Source organism: Prionailurus viverrinus, chromosome B1 (assembly GCF_022837055.1).
Source record: "Prionailurus viverrinus isolate Anna chromosome B1, UM_Priviv_1.0, whole genome shotgun sequence".
Taxonomy (NCBI): Eukaryota; Metazoa; Chordata; class Mammalia; order Carnivora; family Felidae; genus Prionailurus; species Prionailurus viverrinus.
In genome coordinates, this window is record NC_062564.1 from 46,843,872 (window position 1) to 46,871,108 (window position 27,237).

Genomic DNA, 27,237 nt, shown 5'->3' on the forward strand with positions numbered 1-27,237 from the left:
TCCAGCCAAATTCTGCTCCATGTAAACCACCCTTATGAGTGACCCAACTCAATCTGTGCTTCAGGGAGACTAGTCTGGTGGCAGTACCAAATGTGACCAACCTACCTCTCACACACGCCCCATTGGTAACTGATGATGAATACCAATTACGTATCTTGAATCATCTATGGCCAGTAAACTTAGCAGATACATAAATTCATCCAACCTGGTCACTGTGGGGGAAGAAGAATAACTTGCTCTACTGTTTCAAGTTCTTGACTAAGACACCCTTGTAATAAAAAGATTAACAGGAGAAAAAAAAAAAACAAACACAAGTTTAACAACATGTAGAGCTCCTATACACATGGGAGAGACTCAGGAAAACTGAGCAACTCTCCAAAATGGCCCAAGCTACACCCATAAACAACATCTTTAGCTAAAGACAAAAAGATATTGGAAGTGGGGGGGGGGGGGCGACACAGTTATGGGAGGTTACCAGGAAAAACACACTAAACAGGAGTAAGGTTGTTATACAGATTTATGTTATTGTCTTCTACATAGATCAGAGTTTATAGAGATTTAATTCATCCTTCCCTTCCTGGTACAGAGAAGGAAACACCCTCACAAATGGAGATTTCCCTTTTAAGCATAAATGTCTCTTACAAAAGGTAACTTTTCCATTTTCTGAGCTGTTTGTTAAAAAAATGATCAGCCTAAAAGAATCTTATGCCAAAGAGGCATATTTTTGGGTGACAAATTCTGTTCCCATTCACCACCATCAGTAGACAACTCTAATAGTTGGTGGTGAGAAGTCATGCTGAATTAGCAAGAAGGAATCTTCTCTAACTTACATAGCTAATGATTAGAGAAATATGTATCACCTTGTGCTGCCAACAGTTGGATCTAAAATGTGGAGGCCTGTCCACCAAGATCTAAAACTCCTGCTGAGAAGTCTCGCTTCTATTTCATGTGGGACTGAACAGCACACATGAAACTAAAGAATCTCTTCACGAAACTAAAACTGGAAGGATCTCTCTTTTTTTTTAATTTTTAAAAAATATTTTACTTATTTTTGATGGAGAGAGACAGAGCATAAGTGGAGGAGGGGCAGAGAGAGAAGCAGACATAGAATCCGATGCAGGCTCCAGGTTTCGAGCTGTCAGCACAAAGCCCGACATGGGGCTCGAACTCACAAATTGCGAGATCATGACCTGAGCTGAAGTCGGACGCTCAACCAACTGAGCCACCCAGGCGCCCCTGGAAGGATCTCTTTAATGACAATTGTAGTTACTTTGCGAACTATATCCATTTTTAGATTTAACATCTATATTTGTGGTCTCTCCTAAGTTTCAGAACGTTAGTACTTGTGTTTCTTTATTCATTTGACATACCGAATCTGTACAAGGTAAGTACCATTAAATACAAGACACCAGGCTCAAAATAGAGTCACTACGCTAAGCACCACGCCATGAAACTGAGACTTAGTTTTGGTTCTCCCAGAAATGGCATTTTAAACCAGTCAATCAAGAACCACCTATTCAGGGATGCCTGGGCGGCTCAGTTCGTTAAACATATGACTCTTGACCTCAAGGGTCTTCAGTTCAAGCCCCCATGGGCCCTGTGCTGGGCATGGAGCCTCCATATATATATATACATATATATACACATATATATATGTATATATATATTTATTTATAAATATAAATAAAATAAAATAAAATTAAATTAAATTAAATTAAAATTAAAATAGAATAGAAGAAAAGAAAAGAAAAGAAAAGAAAAGAAAAGAAAAGAAAAGAAAAGAAAAGAAAAATCACCTAATCAGCATGAGTTAGGTAATCTCTCTGATAGATCCCTATTATCCCCTAAGGGAATGTGACCTTGAAATAGCCAACCAGCTTTTTTGTCTAGTGTAATTTCTTTGTTCATACTCCCTTCTGCCTACTAACTCACATCTTTCATTTTGTACAGCTTCTTAGAGCTCCTTTCTATCTGCTAGATTGGATGCTGCCTGATTCATAAATCTTTGAATAAAGCCAATAAGATCTTTAAAATTTACTCAAATAAATTTTTTAACAGTATTCAAACATATACTGGTGAATTAATGAATTCTTTCTCAATTAGACAACTGTTTTCAATGCTCAAGTCTATATTTTAAGAGGATTTTTACTACATTCATAATGGGCTGACCAAGAATGGCAAGGAACTAGAAAGTTTGTTATATTAGCAACATAAAAGTCAGAAGTTGCATCCAAGAATGGGATCCATGATACAGTAGTATTCTGCATGGACTTAAAAATTATATTTCAGAGAAATGAGACTTATTCTGGTATTTCAAAAGGAAAAATTAAGAAAAATCTGTGGATAGAATGTTTAACACAAGTTTGGGAAGAACATACTCAAAATCTAAGTGATCTAAGACTTAAACATCTCTCTTGGGAAGAAGTGAAGATCACACTGTCAGATGTACCCAAACCACCACTTAAAGCCCACGGCCATGTTGAATTCCACAGAAGAGATGCCTTGTTCTAGTGTAATGTCTCTTCCTCAAAAAAGGCCATGATTTGGTGACTTCCAATCTGTAGATTAAAAGGTGAATTTTGGCTTTAGATAGAAAATGATATGCATAAAGCATGTTCTAACATCTTAATTTGGTATACAGTAGGCTATATTTGACAGGATACAGACAGAAGCATGTCATTAGGTTTGAGGTCATAAGTATTTTAATTAGGAAAAAATGAGGATAAATGGGGAAAAAAAGGTATCTGAGGGACAAAGGAGGAATCCAATCTACATATTATTGTGATTAACTGGATGTGGAGGTGAAGGCATTAAAAGAGTACAGGATGGTGAGTTGTAGGCACAAATGAGTAAAGGAATATTGGTAATATTGATACAATTATATTTTAATTTAGGGGAGAACTAGCACTGGAGGAACAACTCAAATTTGTGTTTCAAATCAAAAGTTTAGAGTGAAATATTATATATATGGAAATATCCATCATAAGGTCAGACATTGGTCTCAAATTCAAAGAGGAGCTTAAGAGTCAGAAGCATTCTAGCTGTTACCGAAGGAGGAATGGAGAGTGAGGAGGAGAAAGAGAAGAGGGAAGTTGTGGGGGGATGGGGGGAGTTCTAGCAACCATGTTGGAGTACAGGCTTAGGAGATAGAGAGAAATGGTCTCCAATTTTGGCACTTACCATGCCAAATCTGTCAATAATAACTACCATTTACTGTGTGGTTAGTCTATGCCACACACCGCATAAGGTGCTTAGTGAGCAGTACAAAAACATCAGTATAAAATGACGTTACAAAAAGGTAAAACCGTCTTGATTGTCCATCAGTAGAGGAAAAACTAAAAGTCATGATAAATTAATAACAAAGAATATTGTGTAGATCTTAAAAAGAACGATCACACCTGTATCTGTAGGCCTGGAGAGATACTCACTATTCAGTCTAGCTACAGAGAAATATGTTAAGATCCTAAAAGGACACACATTATGTATACTCTGGGGGTATTTCTATCACATTTCAAATCTAATTTTTCAGAAAATTCTTTTGATGTGCTCTTTAATATATAACAAACACCACACACAAAGGTGCAGTGGACTAACCATCAGGTTGTTCACATTGGTTACCTAGAAAATTCATGGGTGTTGGAATGGGATATTTAAAAACAAACCAAAAAAAAAAAGACAAAAACCAAAACCCAAATGAACATAAAGCATCCAGCATCTTATAAAGCTAAGTGAAAAATTTTAAATATCAAGTTCTACCCATATTCGCATAACATCCAAACATCACATATGTCTGTAGACCATAATTAGAAAGTAACATTTTTTTAATGAAACCACTGACTTGAGGAGATCATGAGATTGTGAGCAGTTTGAGATTTACATATCTGTTGTTTTAACCCTTTTTCAGTATTAAACTTTGTATAAGAATAACCCTTACACCTGAACCCCGTGGTGGACAAGAAAGTACTCTCAATGAAGAGTATTTATTCGTTGGGTATTTATGCTAGAGAAATATGTTATCAAATGATAGGTATATGGGGGTTAGAGAGCCAATACAAATCCATTGTATATGATGAGGTTTGGTTTTACTTATTTTTGTGTGTGTGTGTGGTTGTTACCCACTCACTAATTGCACTACTAAGAGCAAATACACACTGCCTCAGCACTGATAAGAACAGGAATGATATCACCTTTCTGCCTTCTGTGCTCTAATCCTCTGCCCGTTGGGTGGGATGTGAGCACTTTATTCAATGTTAAAGGTCAAGTATTTCCTCTGGTAGGAAATGTTTGCTGGATAAAGTATGTACACAGCTTTACATGCTAAAAAGCAAATAAAGTCAGTTGGTTTGACCAATGATTATTTCATCCACAGAATTAATGAAGAGTGTGTAGCACAGAGACCCTTTGCAAAAAGACCTGTTACCTTCTCAGTTTCTCACTTAGTTCACCAATGACAGATGTTCAGATGCAACTCAACTCCACATCTCGACTTGGCATCTCTCCACTTAGGAGTCTTAACTGTCATCTTCAACTACACACAATCCCTACCCTTTACTCATTCTAACCAAATTCTCTTCAACCTTAGTTAAGGGCAACTTTATCGTTATAGGAAGCCAGATCAAGAAGACTGGAGTCATTGTTGACAGACTTTTCTCACATCCCAAATTCAACTTATCCAGAAATCCTGGTGGCTCTCCTTCCAGGATATATTCAAATTAGACCTGTTTGTTAATACAGCCACTGCTACTAGAATGATCAAAGCAAACACAATATCTTGCGGGTACAAATAATTTACTAGCCTCACAACTATTTTCTCCTTGGGCTCGTGATGGAAACCAGAGTGATGGCTTGGAAAGTGTAAGTCACATCATTTCATGCTTTGATCAGAACCCTCACATGACTCCTCATTCCCATATATTTTCCTTGTCAAATATACATGCATTCTTGTACAATCCCAGTGGCTTCTTCCACTGTAGAGGGTGTGCTTGGGCTTTTCCCTCTGCCTACAATGTTCTTATTTGATATTGTAGGGGCCCGAGGTAAGCATATTGATTTTTTTTAAATTAAAGTTACTTAAGAAACAACCAGTGGGAGAAGAACACTCTGAGACTCCTCTGTCTCCAGAAAGTTGGAAATAAAACTCCCATGTCAAAAGTACCCTCCCTAAAACCAGGAAATAGAGACATCCTTATGGTCAGAAATAGGGAATTCAGGTCCAAAGAAGCCAATATAAATATTGCTATTTTTCCTTACTATTTGAAGCTCCTAAACATAAGATTTCTTTGTTCCATCAATTCCTTACAGATTTATGTTTCTTTAAGATGTGTTAAAGGTGCATGCCTTGGCCATTTCTTTGGGTTCCAACTCTATTACTGGGCCTCCATATGTGTGAAGTGTTTGGTTCCCCCCTCCCCCATTAATTTGTTTCAAGTCAATATCATTCTTAGACCAGCTAGAAGAAACTTGAAGGATAAAGTAAAAGTTTCCTAACAACATCTACATTTTTTATTGAGACAGAGACAGAGACAGAGACAGAGACAGAGAGAGAGAGAGAGAGAGAGAGAGAGAGAGAGAACGTGCACGCAAGTGGGGAAGAGGCAGAGAGAGATGGAAACAGAAGAATCTGAAGCAGGCTCCAGGCCATGAACTGTCAGCACAGAGCCCTACACAGGGCTTGAACACACAGACTGCGAGATCATGACCTGAGCTGAAGTCGGATGCTCAACTGAGTCAGCCAGGCACCCCAATGATGTCTGCAACTTCCCTTTTTTTAATTTCAAAGACTATCTTTTCAATAAGGACCATGCTAACTACTCCTGATAAGTGGCAACCTTTCCCAACTTCCTTTATCTTATTCTGTTTTTCTCTCACAGCTCCTACCACCTACTAGTCTTCTATAGAATTCACTTAGTTATAAGGCTTATTATATATTTCTTGTTCCACCCCTGCCAGAATGTAAGCCCTGGAACAGAGATCTGTGTCTTCTAATTACTGATGTATCCCAACAAGCTAGAACAGACCCTTACGTACAGTAGGCCCTCAATAATATTTATTTTTGTTTTACCATACCAACCAGAATTGAACAATGACAAATACTTTGTCTTCATCTTTCTCTACTAAGTAATCTCTTTAAGATACTTCAGGAACTCCAAAGAAAAAAAAAAGATCAGATCCCTGTAATTCCTAAACAAAATAATTCTCAAAATATAGTGACTTCTTAATCTCATTGATAACTCTTCTGATAAAACAAAGCCTTTCTTCTAGATATTCTAAAATGCCTCAGGGCTGTTTTGTTTAGTTTCATTTTTTTTTAGCTTAGTGTTTTGTTTTTTAATTTTAGTGTGTATTGCTACTTACGACTTTTGTTTCCCTATTCCTTGGAAGAATCATGTTATAATAGTGCAATCACATACATTTAAGAACAAATATAGGAAAATCCGCCATCACTAAAGACTATGTGTTTAACATACTACATCTAAATCACTAATTTCTTACTGAAACACAACACAATAAATGGAAACTAAAATGATCTTGAATCGATTTCTAGCATTTCATTGCTAACTCAAAAAGATAGTAGTTATCAGGGGATCATCATTAGAACCACATGGTAGAGATAGGTCAGTAGTGTCACCCAAAGGACAGAGCGATGGATTCCCCAAATTTTAATGCATATATTGTTAATGGATGGCTCCGCAGTCCTAGGATTGACACTTTTCCCCTGGAATCAGATACTTAGAGAACAGCAATTACTGATTTTTAAAATTTTTTTAAACGTTTATTTATTTTTGAGACAGAGAAAGACAGCATGAACGGGAGAGGGGCAGAGAGAGAGGGAGACACAGAATCAGAAGCAGGCTCCAGGCTCTGAGCCATCAGCCCAGAGCCTGACGCGGGGCTCGAACTCATGGACCGCGAGATTGTGACCTGAGCTGAAGTCGGACGCTTAACTGACTGAGCCACCCAGGCGCCCCAGCAATTACTGATTTTAATTTCTTTGCACTTCCTTTCTGATAAAGGTAATTCTTTACCTTCATAAAGAATCAAAGGCCTCTCAAAGGTTAACAAATAATTTATTCAAAACTCCAGGTGACTTTCTGCCCCATGTGAAGCACAGTAGACTTAGTACTTCTGCATGTGTCCACACCATCAAAAGGCAGGAATAAATGTTCTTCAAAGCCCCTCAAAGCAAACAGTATGATGAGACGCAAAAATGAAGCAAACCAGGACTGAAGATGTTTCTATAAACTACCTTCCTATTTCTGAGCTCCAAAGACAAATGACATTTCTTTAAGTCTCTTTAGTCTAAAAAGACATCATGCTCTCCAAAGAGTTGTCCTTTATTTCGCCCAGAAAATTTTCTAAAACCTTCTTCTATAATGACTAGTTTGAAATGTAATTTAAATAAACTCAATAGCTAAGAGTGAGGAACTGCAGTGTAATTCAACCAATCGAGCCTTAAATCCCTAATGATCTAATTAAAAGCAGGTTAAAGAATGTTGTACTTGACTTTTTGCTTCCTCGGATACCTCACACTTGATCAAAAAGCATAGAATGTTTAATGTTATTAACACATTTCAATACCATCAGCTTCAGATCTGAGATTCAAAAACATTTAAAATAAAACCAAAATTAAGGATCGGAACTCAGTGTTGATTTCTCCTTCCAGAGATGGATATATGCCTATAGGTAAAACATGGTCTTCTGCTTGAAATTTGGTTCCTTTATGAACAAGTAACTTTTGTACGAAGCATGCGGGTTGGTGGAACACAGGGTTTTGAAATATGAATCTTAGAAGAAATCGCAAAAGCCAAGTCCGCTTACATGTCTTTATCATAATATTAGAGTATAAGGTTACAGCCTTATGATAACAAGTCGCTTACTTCCATAAGAGCTACTGAAGGAAAAAGAGCTGTTGTATGGCATGCTTCTAACCTATGGACTGTTGAAGTCCACTTCCAAGTCATTTTGGTCACCAGTTTGAAAGAACCAAAGTCAGTATGGTAACATTTAAGCTAAGGTCACTGTGTTGACTATCTCAAGGGGGCTCACATAGGTTTGTCACATAATGAAATAAGCAAAATAAAAAGTCAAAAAACTTTTTTGAAGTAGCCAACCCATTTGTATTTGATTAGTCTGGATTCTTATCTTCTTTCACGATAGCTTCTGAATACCTAAGATGTGTCAATATCTAAGGGCAATGGAAAGGAAGAGCACTGGTAAGAGCAAGATTATATCTGCCTGCAGTTTCTTAAAATGAAATAATCTATTGATTAATAGAAGGCCTTTTATCCATCTTCATTCGTGATGACAGTTCCCTAACATGGAATTAAAAATTCTTTATGAGTATTTACTTGCATGTACCGATGATCATGTTCAAAGAGTATCTTCCAACTTAAGTCACTGGTTTTGATAATGAAAATAGAAATAGAAACTCAATTGAAGTGGTTCATTACTTTTGTCTGTGTGATTACTTGCAAGCATTCAAGACATGGCAGGATTTTTGTAATTTTTTGTAAGTTGTACTGTGTATCCAGATGCAACCACTGAGTGTTGATTAATGAGTATTTGGTAGAATGTGCAGAATAATAACTAGAACGTGCAGAATAATAACGCAGCATTAAGTTTCTTGTACAGGAGACTCTGGATGTAGCTAGTTTTTTAGTTTTTACTATTGTTCTTCTTTCAGTGTTGCTTAATAGCCACACATGATTGTCTTGGGTTGGGTGTCAGAATAGTCTGTGCTCGGTTCAAATTTTCTCCATACTCACAAATTCAAGAAATTTTTTTCTGGTACAAAAAAACCATCATTAGCAGTGGCGTCTTTTAATAATGAGCATCATAAAAATCCTCTGTGAAGAGAAAAGAAGCTGATTTTCAATGATGTGATACAGACTCATGCAGGTAAATACCCAAATGAAATGCAATGGATGAGAAAGAAACAAAAAACCAAAACAAAACAAGGAAAGGTAAAATACAATCATGAGTCTCGGGCTTGTGGAAGCAATATGTACAGTAGGAATAATTATTATAAAAAAATGAAAATGAATTCTTTAATCAAAGAGAAAGAAAAGGACTATGTTCTAAGTTTTGAATGCATTAAAACTAAACCCTGGAATAACTTCAAAATTAAGTGAAATGAATCTCAAAAGCAGGCAAATGTCTTTTACAGTACAAAGGAAATTACCTTAGAAGATTAGATGGAGGGTCTTTTCAAGTGCAACACATCAGATAAACCAGAAGGACCCACAAGGGGGCTAGCTGCCTGATAAATGAAATGGCTGTTGCTCAACATTCAAATGCGTGCCCTGCTATAATGATAACAAAAGGAATGAGATGCAGACATTGAAGAGAAGGGCCTAATTCCAGGAGCAAGGGAAGAGGTGGGGGGAAAAAGAGGGAGAGAGAGAACAGAATGGAAATAAGTATTAATGCCAGAATGGGTGATCAAAGCATCGCAACTCAACCTCCAGACCCTGGGCCATGAAGCTTGAAAGAAATACTAAGATACATATGCATAATCCTTGGTTTCTTTTTCCAGCCTGAGTTTGCAGGAGAAAAACAAACAGGAAGGCTGTAGAGAGAGGCCATCTTATTTTCCGCAGAGGTCTGTACTGCACTTGAGGATAATCTAGGACAAATGGCCTTGTAGAAGTCAGGGCAGGAAACAACAGAGAAGGGAAACCTGGCTTGGAAATAAACTTCAGGAAGCTATTTGTCAGTGGTGGTTTTGAGGACAGGCATTTACTGCTCTGAGCCTGTATCGTGAGGGCCAAGTCAAAGCCAGGGAGCGTTCATGTTGTCTGTCACAGAAGATGTCCCTTTCTCCTTATCAGTCTTCATACACAACACCCAAACTGCACTCCTGGGAAAATGCAGATATGAATAAAAGAATTCAAATTGTAGAGCTGGGAGGAAACTTTGCAGGCATTTAGTAGCACATCTTTAGAGCTACATGAATAAAGCAATACCCAGAGAGGTGAAATGTCACAGCGGAGCCAGGCCTAGACCCCAGGCATCTGTTCCTCAAGGCTGATGTTCTGCTATTCCAGCATACTTTCAAGGGTCCATAACCCAACTCACTGTTTCCTAAAACAGGTGTCTGCAGCAGTGTCTTTAGGAGACTTATTAAAAAGTGATCCCGGAACACTGGTCCTAACCCAATATCGAGAGTTGACAATACACAGGGCCAAGCTACAAATAATCATTCCAACTCTCACACAGCAGCACTACCTGAAATCCAGTGCGAGAGACATTCATTGAGGTCTCTCTGTATGCAAGGTACTGCTCCATGATGGAAATCAATGATAACAAGACACTGCCCTCAAAGAGTGTTCATGGATATAGTCACTGAACTGCTTATTTCAGGGCAAGCACCCAATGGGTGCTTTGTAGATCAAGTTGACAGGGAGGATGCTAGACCCTGCCAATTGCTAATCAACAGATGCTCAAGAGTGTGAAGAAATGACACCTCTCCAAAATGGTGTAGATGGTCGGCTCCTCACATATACCCAGAACACAAAAAGCATTAATGCACAAAAGGGCATTAATGGTCATGGTGTGTCAAGTGCATGTATGGATGCCACAATTTTTAAAAACTTCAGACCAAGAATTAGAATACAGACTAATTTGCTCCCACCTTATTGTTGAAACAAAATACAAAACAGAAGGTTCTGGGGACAAATAATTCTCTAGGAGGTGCCAAATTTGCCTCCCTTCCCCCTTCTCCTCCCACATACCTGTTCACAGGGGTCAGACCTACGCTATGGTTGGTTGGGTCCCTTGGGGGCTCACTAGGAAGGGCTGCTCAGAGCTGGAGGCACAAGATAAGCTTGCAGTACTTCAGAAGGCTCAAGGTCCTACAGATCACATGCAAAAGAACAGCTTGCCCAAAGTTCATGTCCTGGGACAAAGCCAGCACAGGGAAGAAGGTGGCCAGTTTCTAAGTGGTTGTAGCTGCTTTTAAGTCACCTCTGGAGTCTGAATGTGACTGCTGTGTAGGCATATCTAGCAAACAAAGGCCGGGTGGAGAAAAACAGACTGGCAGCGATCCCAGACTGAGCTCTCTTTGCCTCACCATCACACTGGGGTGCTCTCATTTTGATGGTCACTGATAGCATTAAGGATTTCTGAATTAAACTCCTTCTTGTTTAACATTTTTGTTAAAGTTTAAGAAAAATACAAGCAATGCAAAAGCAAAACCAAACAAGCAAAGAACATTCCCCTTACTCCCGGAATATTCTTTCCTATTCCCCCAAATGTTGAAAGTCCAGGTTAATCCTCCCAGAATCCTCTGGGAAGGACAGTGACCTCAGCTGCTGTTTCCTTCTCACAATTCAATCCCCTGTATTTAAGTGATTTACATAATGAAAGATCTCACCTACTGAGGCTCCGATTATCAGCCCCACCCACCTAAGGAGATCTTTATGATTCACTCCTCTGGTGGGCATCCTTTCCACCACTATAAAGTGGTTCAGTTCACTAAAACCTTATATAAAACTTTATTAGGCAGGATAATTTAGCTTAGCTAGTGCAACAAGCAATGAAATCCCAGTGGCCTAATACAATAAAGGGTTATTCCTTGCTCACATAAAATCTGAAGCAGGTCAATGGGGGACCACCCCCATCCAAGACTCAGGGACCCTTAACCCTGCCATCTTGTGATGCCACCTTCATGTCTCAACACGTGGCCTTCAGGGTTGCTGAAGCAGCAAAAAGGAGAGACAAAGCATCATGCTGGCTTTTAACGACCTCTGCCCCAGAGTAACGCATCGCATTTCTGTTCAGCGGCCAGAACTAGTCCCATGGCTCACTCTAGTTTCAGGAGACCAGCAAAAAAAAAAAAAAAAAAAAAAAAAAAAAAAAAAAAAAAAAAAGGAAGCTCATGAACTATTTAGTGAGTACAATCTCTGCTATGACAGCAATAATTATTATTCACATACAATATTAGCATATATGTCGTATCTAGAAGGATCTTTTCCCCTATATTCCCATAGTATCCACCTCTCAAAAGTTGTTTTTTCCTGGGTTTGAATGCTGGGAAACATTTTCTTCTGGAGTTCTAACAAGGTAGCCAAGTAGACTGAAAATGATTAAAAACAAACAAAACAAAACGCTGTCAAACAAAAATTCTTGTTTTGTTTTGGCATAGTAAGGATCAAAAAGTAGACAAGGAGAGGAATGAACTGTGGGAAATCATCAGGAGAGGGTGAATAAAATAAAGGGCAAAAATAAACCACAATTGGTTTTACCTCCTTGATTTGCCTCTGAATGTAAACATTGTGGTACACATACATGTACATACACACACAGCAAAATAACACCTTTGCATTGTCAGTTGTGTGGACATATGGCAAGTTCATGATTCACGTCCCCAGGCAAATGGAATCTAAGTATCACCATAGTGGTCTCTACCCATTACCATTCAATGCCCCTGGTTGACCACACTGATTTAAGAGGAAGAGATGTGCTTCACATCATTCTTAGAGCTGCAGGGGGCTCTTGATTTTGTAAAGGGAATTCTTTCAACTTAAATAAAAAGTATTTTTAACAGGGATCTTTTAATTCAGCGTGAGCACCAATTCATATGCAAAGGTTGGGGGAGAAAAGTATCAGAGGGATGTGCTTATCATCCAAACATTCAACAAACACTGGATTCCTCCCATGTGTCTGGCACTAATCTGAAGTTTGAGGACACAGCAGCAGTGAACAGAGCTTACAAAAAAAATATGTGCCTTCATGGAACTCACCTTCTAGAATAACTGCATTTCCCAGTTTACAATGTATTTTTTTTTCTAGTTGGTTGTTTTCTTCAGCCTTCCTTTTATTCCCCACCCCCCAAGATGAACTTGATTGGTCTATTTCCAGATACTACATCATCTCTCAGTTCTCCCATGTTGTCAACTGAGGTTGACACCTTCTTTGTAATAGAGGTCATCAGCTCACTCGTTTCTTGGAAGTTTTGTCACCTACTGTCAGGGCCATCGCGTTGAAAGAAACCTTACACTCTACAATTGACAACTCGAATATTATTTTCACATTCTATTTTGCCTGGTTCACTGCTCAGTCAGCCTATAGGACAACAATTCTGGTTTGCATCTCTGACGTGCTTTTGGTATTCCCACACCTGAGCCATTAAACCCCCATGAAAAAGTCGGCTTCCAACATCCCACCATTATGTGAGGCTTTCCACCTCCCAAATCTTTGTTTTGTATCTCTCACACTTTCTCATTATTCCTCAAGTCAGGACAAGCCACATATCTTGGAAAGATCCAGTCCAAGAGGACATATGGGTCCCATACTAATCTGGCCAACCAAATACTTCTTGGACTTTTAAGCAAGTCACTTTTCCTCTTTTGTACTTCAGGAAGATTCTTGGGTCAGAGTATCTGAGCAAAGATCATTTCTCCCCCCTTTTATTTACCAAGGGGCTTTATGGTGATAGTGACTATATGGCCTATTTTAATTTTTATTTTCCTGGAATGGTCTCTATTTCCCACATCCTTTCCCATAAGTATGCCATCATTCTTGTCAGACCGTATCTTAATTTCCATTAAAAACACAAGGTTACAGTTCATCTGCTTGCTTACCAGGGCATTTCACATTCAGATCAAAAGCCTCACACTTTTCTCAAAGTTTTCCCAAATAGTCCTTGTTTTTTTTTTTTGTTTTTTTTTTTTTTTAACTTCTACCCACTCAACCATCCATCTCAGCTTGAGACCACATATCAACCTCCTGCTCATCCTGACAACCCACTCATGGCTCTAGAAATCATTCACCATCACCTGCTTTATGGGCAGCTCTCCTAGTCCAGCGCTCACCAAAGCTTCTCTACCTCTCTTCCATGTAGCTTTGAAACTACTACTGCTCACTCCTGCATGGGCAGCATTCCCCTGTCTATACCCCAAACCCCTACACATACATGCTCCTTCACCAGGAAGTTTGTTCTGACCTATGGGCGAGGTAGGTGTTCTTTTGAGGAGATCTTATCTAACTATACAAATCTCAAGTTTCCTTTTGCTATTTTATAATGGATTCAATCCCTAGTTTCTGCCTCATGGAAAACTTCATTTAAACACTTTGTATTTGAGGCCTGTCTTGTCTTTTTCCACTTTATTTTTTTTTGGGGGGGGGGTATAGTGGACATTGGTTTCAGGCATACAACATAGCGATTCCACAATGCTGTTATGCTAGGCTCACCATGAGTATGGCTACCATCTGTCTCCATACAGCACTATTACGATACCATGACTATATTCCCTATGCTGTCCCCTTAATTTCCCATGACTTATCTGTTGCATAACTAGAAGCCAGTATCTTCCACTTCCCCTCACCCACTTTGCCCATTCCCCCATTCCCCTTTCCTCTGACAACCACCAGCTTTTTCTCTGTATTTATAGGTCTGATTCTGCTGTTTGTTTGCTTATTCATTTTATTCTTGTTGTCTTAATTCCTTAGACAGGGACTAAGAAAATTCAACAGCTTTACTTTGTCCAGTACTGAATCACAAAGCAAACAGTGAAGTATTTGCTTGCTTTGTTTTGTTTTAATTTATGTAGCCATTAACTGGTTGGCAGTAATCCACAATAAAGCATCAATATATCTCGTGGTAATGGCAGCTTCCTCTTTTAATAACTCAATGGATCTTTAAATACTCACCAAACACCACATTCTACAATAGCCATCAGGCAAAAGATATGCCTACCAGTATGTGCTTGCTTAATTCATTAAGTAAAATATATTAAAAAAAAAAAAAGTAGTTGTGGTCTATCGCATCATGAAAACATTACCAGATCTCAGAGTATTAAGTCTTTGCTATGAAGAAGAATAAGGATATACAGCAACAAGAGAAAGATGTAATACGACAGAATATGCTAAAGCAATAGTTAGATGTTTTCACTACTTTTGGTATTAACTGTTCTAAAGTCCACTAGGGAACTTGAATTAACACAGGAAAAAATTCAGTGTTTTTTCCAGTGTTTTATATGTTGGTTTGCAAGGTGTTGCAATTCACTGCAATTATGAGAGCCTTCAATGAATGTGTTCTTAGCTAGAACAGGATGAGTTTTATGCCATGCCTTCCAGCTGCAGGGTTGGGGAAGACATTCCACCATTCTCTATTCCTATGGAGTCTTTTTAATTTTTAAGATTTTAAGCAATCTCCATACCCAACATGGGGCTCGAATTTACAACCTCAAGATCAAGAGTCACATGCTCTACTGATGGAGCAAGCCCAGTGCCCCTATTTTTTTAAGTAATCTGTACACCCAAAGGGGGATCAGATACACAACCTAGAGGTCAAGAGTCTCATGCTCTAATGACAGAGGTAGCCAGGCACCCGAATTGTGAAATCTTTTAATCAAACCTTCTACAGCATATATCCAATCAAGAGAGATTATTTACTTAAGGAATATCTTAGAGTGGTGATTCCCTGGATATTGGGGGTTTTAAATAAATGTTGAGGTGATCAAGGTGTTAGTGGGTAAACATCATCCGTCACCCCTAGATACAGAGCAAGGTCACCAAACAGTCCTCAGGCAATGGCTCTGAACAAAAGGTAGTGGGTGGGCAGACAGCTTATGATCAAGGAATTAGCTGCAAGATACTAGAATCAAGAAATCTAGGTTCAAGTACTGGAATCTATAATAACATGTGATGTGAACTTAAGACTATCCTTTAAAGCTCAGAGTCAGTTTTTGTAGTTACAAAACAGGAAGTTAACCTCAAAGGGTTGTTACAAAGCTTAAATAAGCTAATCTCTAGGAAAGCATGTTTTAATATAGGTAATAAAAATTCAAAGCCTTGGTGGTGATGGGGGGTGGGTGGTAGGTTGTCACCCACTGATGCTAAGCTGTGCTCTACCAGTCAAGGCAAAACAATCCTATGCTAATTCTCACACTGAGTGTTTATGTGTAGGTTCTCCTTTCTCAGTTAGACCATCACCTCCTTAATGACAGAATGCACAATTGATTTTCCACAAACCAAAAAATCTCCAGGACCAGAAGATGCTCAACACGTTTGTTGTGTTAATGAATAAATTACATAGAATTGTATCATGTTATGCTACGGCCACAAGAGCTTTCTCAAAGAGGAGAGTCTTTCCGTACAATGCCCCACACCATCCTGGGGTGTTTCCAAACCAATTTTGAGCAGAGCTACATCAATACAGGTCTTAGTTAATTGGAAGTATTTACGCATGATTGTCTCCTCAATTACTAGTCGTATCTACTTTTTAATCCTTAGCTCCTGGCTGAATACTTGTTCATGATTCTACTTAACTTTCTACTGGAAAATCATTCAGAAATCAAATCTGAAAAGCAGTTACCAGGACCAGTGTTTTGCCCAATACCATGTTTACAATGTCCTTCATCCCTGGTACTCAGTCGACAAGGAAGAAGCAGCTTAGCCACTATGCGGTGTCCATCAGGCATTCAGGAAGGACAAAGAGTTCCAACAATTCTTTCCTTCACTCAAAAAATTTCCTGTACTCAAAACAAAAAAAAAAAGCCTTTGCCATATCCCTAAATCTCTATCGTATTTTGAGATTTCTTCTTCTCTTAAGGTATAAAAACTGATGTATGTCAGGCATAAATGTAATAATGCGGTCAGGAGATCTGATTTTGAGCTGAAAACCTCATATTGATCACTCAGGTCTTGAGGAAACACATTACAGTTTCCTTCAAATGCCCTTCTTTGGTACAATGAAAATATTGCATAGATTCGTAATATCTACCTTTGTGGCTTCTCTGTGAGAAAGGAGCAGTTAGTGTTATGAAACTCATGGAATGGTCAAGAAATTAAAGCACAGATGTGTGATTAAGTAGGTCTCCTGAAGCACTGTGAGTTATTAACTAAAGGCTGAAGTTTCTTACCCACCCACCCCCACCCCTGCAAATATATGCACTCAATATGGGCTGTTCCAGGAAAGGGGGGCAGTATTTTTGGGAACTTATATGTTCCTTAGTTTGGGTCCTGGAAATGCCATTTAATTCTAATTCTTGAATACTACCTCTGGGTGTATACCAGCCCACACACCTTCACTGCATTATTTCCTTTAACTTGCAAGATAATGGGATTAGGCAAGCATTATTGTGCAAGCTTTAAAGATGAAGAAAATGAGCCTCATGGAGCCTAAATGAACGGTCTAAGTTTAAGTCGAATCTAGTTGGCTCCAAGTTTTAACTAAGTATATGTCCTCTTGATAATTAGAAGCTTTTACCTATGCTGGTCTGATAACAAACGTCATCCATAAAACTTGCTTTTTGTTTGATCAGAACAGGCTAATAGCTCCTGTCACATCACGAGAACATTTTTAACTTGCTGAAAAAAGGTGTAATCATATTATTTCCTATTATCAGCTACCACCCTCATCACCTCCCACCTTCCACACTGCAGAGCCTTCTCTGGCCACTTCTCTCCCATTTCTAACACCAATTAACAAGAGCTCTCCCATTTCCCAAGCTCTCCCACAGCCTCATTTATTTTTCTAACCCACCTATTAAGGTAGCACGCTAAAAAGAAGAATCCTAATTAAAAAGTCCTCAGCACTGCCCCAAGGAAATCACACCTTCATTGCCAGGAGGTATTTAGTGACAGCAGAATGGGACTCCAGGCATTCTGCAAGATTCAAAGTCCCCGAGCAATTTGCTGCCACTGGCCAGGTGATAATCCAGTTAGTGCTGGAAACCATCCAGGCTGTGACAGAACTTGAAAGAATAGAGAATCTTGACCCTCATAATACAATCCCTCAAGGAGACAGAGGCCTTAGACAGAAGCCCCTACCAATATGGGGGCCAGAGCTGTGCAAAGGAAAGCTTGGGATTTGGTACCCATGGTTGACAACTCATTCCTCCTTCACAGGGGGGAAAAAAAGAGCACTGAAGTACAACTCTCACTGCAATCAGTTATTCTACCCAACATGAAGGAGAATTTTAGTATTTCAAAGAGTGCAGGCAAAACAGAGAGGTATCAGCTGCTAAAAAGGGCTGGTGAGCTCTTTCACCAGCACTTTTCTATCCCTATTTACCTGAGGCTTCATCTCACATTGTTCCCAGGGTTCATTCATAACCTCTAGCATTGGCAAACCCAATACCAGAAAGATGCTTCCAGCTTAAGTTGGTTCCAACAACCACTGCATTGGGTTTGCCATCTTCATTTATCTGACAAAAGTCAACAGCTAGTAAAGTCTGTTCTAGTAGTCATTTTAATTTCGGTTATTATTTCTTTTACAGAAACTTACAAAACTCATAAAGAGAGAGAGTGTGTGTGTGTGTGTATCTTTTTGAGAACACCACAGAATTTTAGGCTTGGTAGGAAAAAAAATCAAGAAGTTCATCCAAGATCACTTGCCACCCAACCTTTCCCTAAAACGTGACCATCTAGACTTTTGGGGAAAGCTTTTGGTTACTGTAAGTGTGCTCCATGATGACACAGCTCTTGTTGTAAGACAATGCTTTGTAAGAGTGAACAAACTCTACCTCCCCCCAACGTCTGCCCATTGGTTCTATAGTTTTGCCCTACATGCCACACTAAATGAGATAATTTTCTTCCTTCTCCATCTGCAAGTTCTTTAAATATTTGGAGACCATTACTGACAGGTTACTCAAACAAGCCTGAAGTTTCTTTTTTTACCAGTCTTAGTGTCATTATGGCTAGGATGTGTTCAGATATAAAATAATGGCCCTGGATTACTCTGAACATTAATGCTGCATATCTAAGGGAATGGATCCAACAATCTCATGTTATTTCAACTGAATTTAAATTATTCCCATCCTGCCTTCATGGCTTATCTTGTGCTTTCAAACTGTCAGTCCACCCACTCTGAAACCAACTAATTCGGCACGTCCACACACCCTCCCACATTCCTTCTCATGTTTCCAGAACACAGTTCTGAGATGAATTTGGCATTGGAAAGAGAAAAGGTAGCTTCAGCTGAGTTCTCAGAAAAGGGCATTGGACATTAGAAACTAGCCATCCATTACTTAGCAGGTATCTTAAAAACTGATGAGGGCGTATGAATTTCTCAACGCAAATATCCAAAACCTGCCTGTCAGGAGAAGATTCAGAAGACATCCCGAGTGTGCTCATTCTCATCTTTTTACAGCTGTGTATGTTCACACAACCTGGAATTTTGCCCCTTATCAAAGAGTCCCTGGGAGAGAGCATCCTTGACTTTAATTTGTATTCCAATGGAAAACCTGAAATTAAATTGTAGCAAGACAGTTTCCTCATTTTCTCCTGACCTCTTCCTAACTAGAACACAGAAAATGTACTATGTAACACAACAATGCTCAATGAGACGGTCCACCATCAGCCATACTGCACTGGTGAACATGTTCCCCTGCTGTTTACAGAAGTCCTCTGAAGCAAATATATTTAATTCCAATATATGTGCAGACCAGCCTTTATTTTAAAATAGTCAATGAAATTTTCATTTTATTTATTTTTTTAGTCGTAAGCTACAATTACAAATACAAGATTGTTGAAATGCCAATGTTTTCATTTTCAACCAAAAAGAAATGAGTTTCCACTTCCTAAATGGGTCAAAGAGAAATGGTCTCATGGGATAAGGAAATTATTTTTTTAAGGAAATATCTCCATCTTGTGGGCATTCAGGACTCACGTTTAGCACCATATACAGTGTGTTGCATTTTTACAATTTGATGCCAAAAAAAAAAAAAAAAAAAAAAAAAAGAAAAAAAAAGCACTGGCATGTAAAGCTTCGGTGAAGGGATACAAAATAAATAATGTATGAATCCTACCTTCCAGACACTCACAATCCAAGGTTAGAGAGGTACACACACGTATCTAATAAAAGAGAGAAAATGCTGACAGAGGGAGGACACAAGGTTTTAGGTAAGCATGGTAGGGTTACAGACATGGGTTTTGACTACAAGTATCTAGGAAGTCTGGGAGCAGGTAAGATTTACACTAGACCCCGCAGTCTGTCTGATTTCAAGAAGTCAGTGGAAGGGGAAGCTTGCCTTCAACAATATGATCAGCTTGAGTAGAAGCATGAAGGTGGGTATGGTAGTTTCCTATCGCTGCTGTAACAAATTACTTCCTGAACGCATAGTGGCCGAAAACACAAATTCATTACCTTACAGTTCTGTAGAAGTCTGACATGCATCTCACTAGGCTAACTCAAGGTGTGATGTTTCTTTCTGGAGGCCCTAAGGGAGGTTCTTCGTCTCGGCCCTTTCCGACTTCCGGAAGCTACTCACATGTCTTGGCTTGGGGTACCTTCCTCTACCTTCGAAGCCAGCAACGGCAGATGGGAGTTCATCTCACACATATCTTCTTCTGAAGTCACACCCTCCCCAGACTCTCTCCCCTGCCCTTGTCCTCCACTTTTAAGAACACCTGTGATTACACTGGGCCCACCTGAGTAATCCAGGATGCTTTCCCTATTTTAAGATTGACTGATTATTACCCTCAATCCAGCTGCATCTTAACTCCCCTTTCCCAGGCATCCTAACATCTTCTCAGGTTCTAGAAATTAGAACAGGGGTGGAGGGTATTATTGTGCCTGTCACAGTGGGACAAGACCACGTAAGAGATGGTGGGTAGACTGGGTGTCACGTAAAGAAACAAAGGTATATGGGAAGGATGTAAGGGGAAGTCAAGCTGGGAATGAGAGAACAGAGACTCTCCAGAAGCTTCTGAGCATGGAGAAATATTATATGATTTTGTTATGAAGAACACAACTCTAGCAGCACCATGCAAGTGGGTGAGGAAGTATCTGACCGAGGTAGGGAGGCCAGTGAGAAGAGCACCAATGGTAATGATAAGGGTCTGAACAGATACGGTGATTGTGTGACTAGCAGATGTGGAGACCACTGTATGAGGGAGGACAGACACGACACTGACTGCCATCGAGGTTCTGGGGGAGAGAATGGAGGACTCTAACACCACTAAAGTCTCAAGTGTGAGAAAAATACTATTCTGCTATCAGAGCTTGGGAACACGGTAGACATTATGCGAGGGGGGAGGGTCATGATTTAGGAAATGGTCAGGGATAGGGGTCTGTAAGGTGGGCCAGGAAGACTAGATAAAATATGAAACTAAATTGCCGAGAAACGGCCTTCAGCGACTGCCTCCAAGTGAAGGGCGCATGAAAGAAGAAAACCGGAAAAAGGCTGAGAGTGAAAGAAGACTGACGGACAAGACAGATTAAAGAAAAAAACAGAACAGGGAAAAACGAACGCTGCACACATGCTGAGCCGAAGACCCAAGAGCCCCAGAAGTTAAAACTAACCCGGGCACCCCAGCGCTGGAGTAATTCAGCTTACCAAGGGTTTTCTCCAGGTGAAATTAACAGCACATACCACAAATCAATACAGGCATGAAACTACTGGGATGGGAATCATCGTCAACTGTTTCCCTGTAGAGCAGTGTGAGATTAGGCTGTAGGCATGTGGTCCCCAAAACATGATCATCACCCACTTGCATTTGGAAACTTTCTACATGCCGGTCACCGTTTTAAGCACTTCACGTTTAGCTAAATGAACAAATATCATATACAGGTGCTACTGCAGGTGCGGAAGAGACACCAATCATCAAACAGATGCAACTGTTGGTGTTCGCGAAGCTTCCGTTCCAGGGCTCTGGGACAGGACTTGCTACTACCGTTTTCTAGACGAGCCACCAGAGAAGCAGTTATTACAGACACAGCCATGAGACACAGAGCTGGAGGCAAAGCCAGGTGGTCTGGCTTCAGAGTAAGTGCTGCAGGTATTGCCTCCCTTGAGATCATTAGCACCCCATGTAAAGAAGCTATGCCTAACATTCTTTTAAAAATAGCTGTATTTCACATTAGCATGGGTGACTTTCCAGGTTTGCATACATACTCCCATTTGCCTTCTTGCTCTGTCTTTTGTAAGTACTGTTAAAATCCCGAGGGCTAGATCAATAAAAGAAACACATCCTGGGATTCAGCACGCAGCAGTATAGTGGGGCGGATGCTATGTGGGAGAAACGGGACATCGCTTCAGTCTGTGGGAACACATTCAGGCAAGGCTGTGACACATGCAAATCCGATTGGAAATGCTTTTAGCATCTACCCAAACAAGTTGTGGTTGTGCCAGGAAGAAAACATTTGTTGAGAATACAGAGTCAACATTCATCCACTCCGAAGAGGTATCAGAAACATTACATAAGGATGTGATGCTCCAGAGGGGAAGACTTAAGAAAGTACAAACAATGGGGGAGCCTGGGTGGCTCAGTTAGTTAAGCATCCAACTCCTGATTTTGGCTCAGGTCCTGATCTCACTCACAATTCCTGGGATCGAGCCCCACGTCAGGCTCTGCTGTTTTGGATCCTCCCTCTCCCACCCCCTCCCCCGCTGGTGGGCATTCTCTCTCTCAGGCTTAAAGAAAAAAGTAGCAACAATGAAAACTCTGCCTTGTGAGCTACATGCCTATAGGCGGTTACAACTTTGTGAGGAGATTCCGAAATTGCTTAAACTGGAGATGCAGAGCTATGAGATCAAACCCCTTTTAAAGTTCTACTTTATTGCACCCAACATTAGGGCAATGTCTTTGGCAAAAACCAAGTTGTTTGCTCCATCCTGTTATTTTGGGTCTATAGCTCATCTATGCTAGGACAAGAACCCCATTCCCCTTGGTATGACATTTTCTTCTTCTCATTCGGTGTAGGTGTCATTTAATCCTAGTGAAATTTAGGAAAAAAAAAAAAAGTACAGGGACTCCTGGGTGGATCAGTCAGTTAAGTGTGTGACTCTTGATTTTGGCTCAGATCATGATCTCATGGTTGTGAGATCGAGCCCCACATCAGGCTCCAAGCTGAGTGTGGAGCCAGCTTAGGATTCTCTACCTCCCCCTCTCCCTGTTCCTCCCCTGCTTGCATGTGCACGCACACGTGTCTCTCCCTCTCTTTCTGAAGAATAAAAATAAACACTAAAAAAAAAGTACAAAAATTATAAATTCAATCAGTCTTAGCCTATTATTACATTTGTTAAATTTAATAATATTCTGTGTGCAATTGATTTTTTTATTTTTATGCTTATTCATTTATTTCTGAGAGAGAGAACCAAGTAGGGGAGGGACAGAGAGAGAGAATGTGAAGCAGGCTTCATATGGGGCTTAAACTCACAAAACATGAGATCGTGACTTGAACTGAAGTCAAATGCTTAATTGACTGAGCCACCCAGACACCCCATGCAGCTGATATTTTAAACACACTATTGTATTGTTTAAGAGAATTCAACATAGAATACCTAAGAAATCATGTGTATTATTCAAGTTTTAAATAAGGCATAACTGAATAACTTTTGTCTTTTTAAGTAGGTACCACACCCAGTGTGGGGCTTAAACTCATGACCCCGAGATAAACAAGTCACATGCTCTAATGACTGAGCCAGCCAGGTACCCCTAACTTTTAAAACTTTAAGTTGGTAGCTATAAGAAAATTTTCCTAAAGTTTTAAATAATCTTGTAATGTGCAGAAGAATTAAGACCCACCATATCTACAACTTTAATTTATGGGATTTACAAGTGTTATTTAAGCACATGAGAAAGTTTATTTGTTAGACAATTTAAGTGCTTAAAAAGAAAATCGAGTATCTTAAATTTATAAGTGCAGTTTAAAATATTTAAGTGATTCAATTAACTAGGTTGTGAAAAAAAAAAAAAACCTTTGAAAGTGATTGCTAAAGTTGCCAGATTTAGTAAAATAATTAGATTTGTAAATTGAACCCAAAGCTTAAGAAAGAACTCAATTTTTGAATGTAATTTTAATAAAGCAAATGTTCTTACTCAAAATGAAAGTACCTCTTAAACAGTTTTTCTAAGGATTAAAAACACATTTAAGAACACCAGAAAGCTCACACAGGTATCATGTGACTACCCAGGGTATCTGTCTCCTCACTGATTACGAAAGGCCTGGGTTCAAGAACCTCTAACATCCGCCAGCTCCATAGAGAGAGCCGAAGGTCTTGTATCCGGCCCGGTGGGCAGTTTGTTATTCATTGTTGATCCCACTTGCAGCCTTCTCCAAAGGGCGATTGGATCCAATTTCGGTTTTATTCCAGAAACATAGTTATGACCTTAAGCAAAGCGTTTCCCACCCTCACCTGCCCAAGAAGCAGACTTCCCAGGCCCTGCTCACTGGGGTGCCATGAGGACCAAGGAGTAGTGTTTCTTCATTCATGTAGAGGCTGCATCTCGCCAAGACATGCTTATAACCACTTCCTGTTCCCTCATTTGCTCCTCCAGTTCTAACAACATTCAAAGAGTGGGATAGATGCATCTCTTCTCCAAACTGCAATGGAATTGCTCTCATTACATGCTACGATCCATTAGTGGTCGTGTATATTGGATTTTCTCACTTCCTTCAGGCCATGGATGGGCTCTCCACCACCTGACACAGCTCCGCTTTGCTTCTGCTTATGGAATCTTTCCAGACACAAGCCTCAACACTCCTCTTTCCCTCGGAACATAGCACAGAAGTAGGAGCTTCGAAATGCAAGCAATGTTGAAGCCTGAGATATAAACCCAGAAACAGGGAGCCCCGGAACTGAAAGACCCTAGCCCACCTACGGAACACGGAATCTCTCAACAATCACCCTTCAGTAAATGTCCATTCTCTACCAGCTCCCCCATCACCTCTCCTGTCAAAGGGTATAATGCACTGTAACTTTATTCTAACGATTCAGGGAACGACATCATCATGTCAATCCCCCCATCTCGCACTCAAAACCCTGTCACATCCAGCAACCCCAAGCACCAGAATCTAGTCTGCCTCACTTGCCTATATGCAGAAGTGGAATCATAATTGGGTAAGGATCCGCTCAGGAGCCAATAATGAGAATCATCCTAACCACATTTCCTGTTTTGCTTTCCAAATAAACAGACCACTGGATGGACAAAGTCCGAAAATATAAATAGAATGAATCACTGCAGCTGATGGCGAGGGCAAGTGAGTCTTCTAACTGCGCTGGATTAAAGGACAGGGCGATCCAAATTAGCTTGAAGGGCATATGCACAGAACAGAGCGAGAAACAGAGAAAAACACCTAGAAAAACAGACCGATCAGGAAAATTGTCCCCAACACGTGAGCAAAGGCTTCGGGCAGCTTGCAAACCTTTAAAGGCTCCTGCATCACTCTAAACAAAGAGGGAGAAAGATGCAGGCGTGATAAATAAAACATACTGTCAAAAAATCAATGTATAAAAATTAATTGGCATTGTGGTTTAGCACTGTGGCCACCGCATTTCCTTGGTTCAAACCCTATCCACCCAGGGGATTCTGAGTCCGTTGACGACGCCACGTGTGTTTCGGAGGTTTTGTGGTCCTGGTGTAACTGCAAGGCTCAAGTTCAACCTTTGCATTTCATGTTACAGCCCCTGGTCCGTTTCCTGATGTGGACTTGGTTTTAACCTGCATTTCCACGAGGTGTCTTGAGTTGCTCCAAACTAGCATCTCTCAAACTGTCGAAGCCAGTCCCCCTGGGGAGATTATAACCTCTTTTAGGGAAAGCAAGCCTCAGCAATGTTTTGCAAAGGGAACGCTTCCCGCTCTGTTGCTCGGAAAGCAGCCACGCTAGCAACTGCCATCTCACTGCCTAGTGCAGAGTCTTTTTAATGTTCCAGGAGGAAATAAAATTTGAAAATCCAAGTTTTCTAACTTTATGCAAAAGTGAGCTTATTTTCCCTTTCCCTTCACGCCAAACTTCCAGATCAGTTAGGGACTGGCTCTCCTGCTCAAAGGAGCTGGCTGACCCCCTCACAAGCGGCTGTCACCACTTCCCGTGTTTAGGGAGCTGAATCCTGTGCGATAGAACTCTCCAGTTCAGTCACATTCTGCAAAGGCCAGGGCAGATCTAAAAATACTTAATGAGCCGTGTTCATGCAAATGTTTGCCAGTTATAGAAGGAGTGTCCAATGGCATAAAATCAACCCTAAAAATATATACAATAGCACGGAAGAAATCAAAGCAGAAGGCTCATTAGTTTAACGGGAAGGGTCTACAGTTGAAATAAGAGGCTTTCCCATTTGACTATTAGTACCAGTGGACTCCACCCACCACCACAACTAAGCCCTGTATAAACAAACAAACAAACAAATAAATAAAAGCATTTCCTTCACCTAATCTAATAAGTAATGCATTGGTGATGGTGACAGGTTTGTAAAGACTGTGCAAGAGATCGTGGGGGCTATGTATCTTCTTAATTCTTCCTTGTCTAATACACACCACGACCTTCAGCTTTGTGATTTGAACATTTGGCCTCAAATGTCAAAAGGCTTATGCAGTGAGCTGGTGAATTCAGCTATGTGTGATTGGATTCACCACAAATTCCAGAATTAATGTGTGTTCAACAAGCAGTTATACTTCAATAACATTTCAGCGTGAAAGAAAAACGGGGCCAAGAATGTAAAAATTGAAATGTTATTAGCCTGCTTCTCCTTGTTATTGGCAATACTATCATTTCTAGTTAAAGACTTTGCATTGTGGCTGGAAATTCTCTAGCATCACCCAACTGAGACACCCCAAATGAATGAAGGCAGCAGTCTCTTGCTTGCACCAGGGTACAAAAGGTTGTCATCAATAGGGAGCCAGAACTATTTATGAAATCAAATCAATCAGCCTCTTTAATATTACCCTCCTTCTGGCCATACCACACCCTGAAAAAGAACGAGGAAAAATTAACTATTAATTTATCAATCAATGATTTCCATTGAGATATCTACTGGCTCACAGGCCTACTGAGATGTTTTAACCACACATGCATGGTAGCAGAGACCAAAAAAGGAAAAAAGGGAGGAGAACACAAAACAGAGGACAGTGAAGTGATTTGCTTACCTAATGAAAATGCTACTTGTTTGGATAAAAATAAGAAATAACAGGAAAACTCAATAAAATCTGAAGCTTGCATGAAGTCCCCCTGGCCTTAAAAAGTCTGCTTAGAATGTTTTATTTCATTGCTTTCCTTTTGGATCATGTCTCTGACCCTGGACATGTCCCAACAATTTCCACTATCCCTGGGCTCTGCTCTTGGTGCACCTGTTTTCATCCATCTGGAAGTGTCTCGTTACTTAAGATCAGCCTCTTGGTTTTCCTTGGTGGCCTAAGTGACGGCTTTCCATGGCAGCCCCGTTCCCTTATTTGTTTTCCTTTAGATGCTATTAATTAAAGATTCTTTGTTGGAGTGAAGAGGGACTGAATCCCATGGCCAACAGGTCAGTGCTGGTGGCCTCGGAAAATGGTAGCACTCTTCAACTACCA

The 27,237-nt window shown here is 40.0% G+C and overlaps 1 protein-coding gene across 12 annotated transcripts in view; it reads right to left on the reverse strand.

Moving 5' to 3' along the window:
• The window catches only part of UNC5D (unc-5 netrin receptor D), a 554,486-nt gene that overhangs the window by 302,350 nt on the left and 224,899 nt on the right, over nt 1-27,237 (reverse strand). Inside the window, exon 1 of one of the 12 annotated variants that reach the window (XM_047857033.1) lies at nt 24,342-24,525. The exons of the other annotated variants lie outside the window; for them this stretch is intronic. The gene's annotated coding sequence lies outside the window, so the exon portion shown is untranslated. Of the gene's footprint in view, nt 1-24,341; nt 24,526-27,237 lie in introns of those variants that run through there. 12 annotated transcript variants of the gene reach the window in all.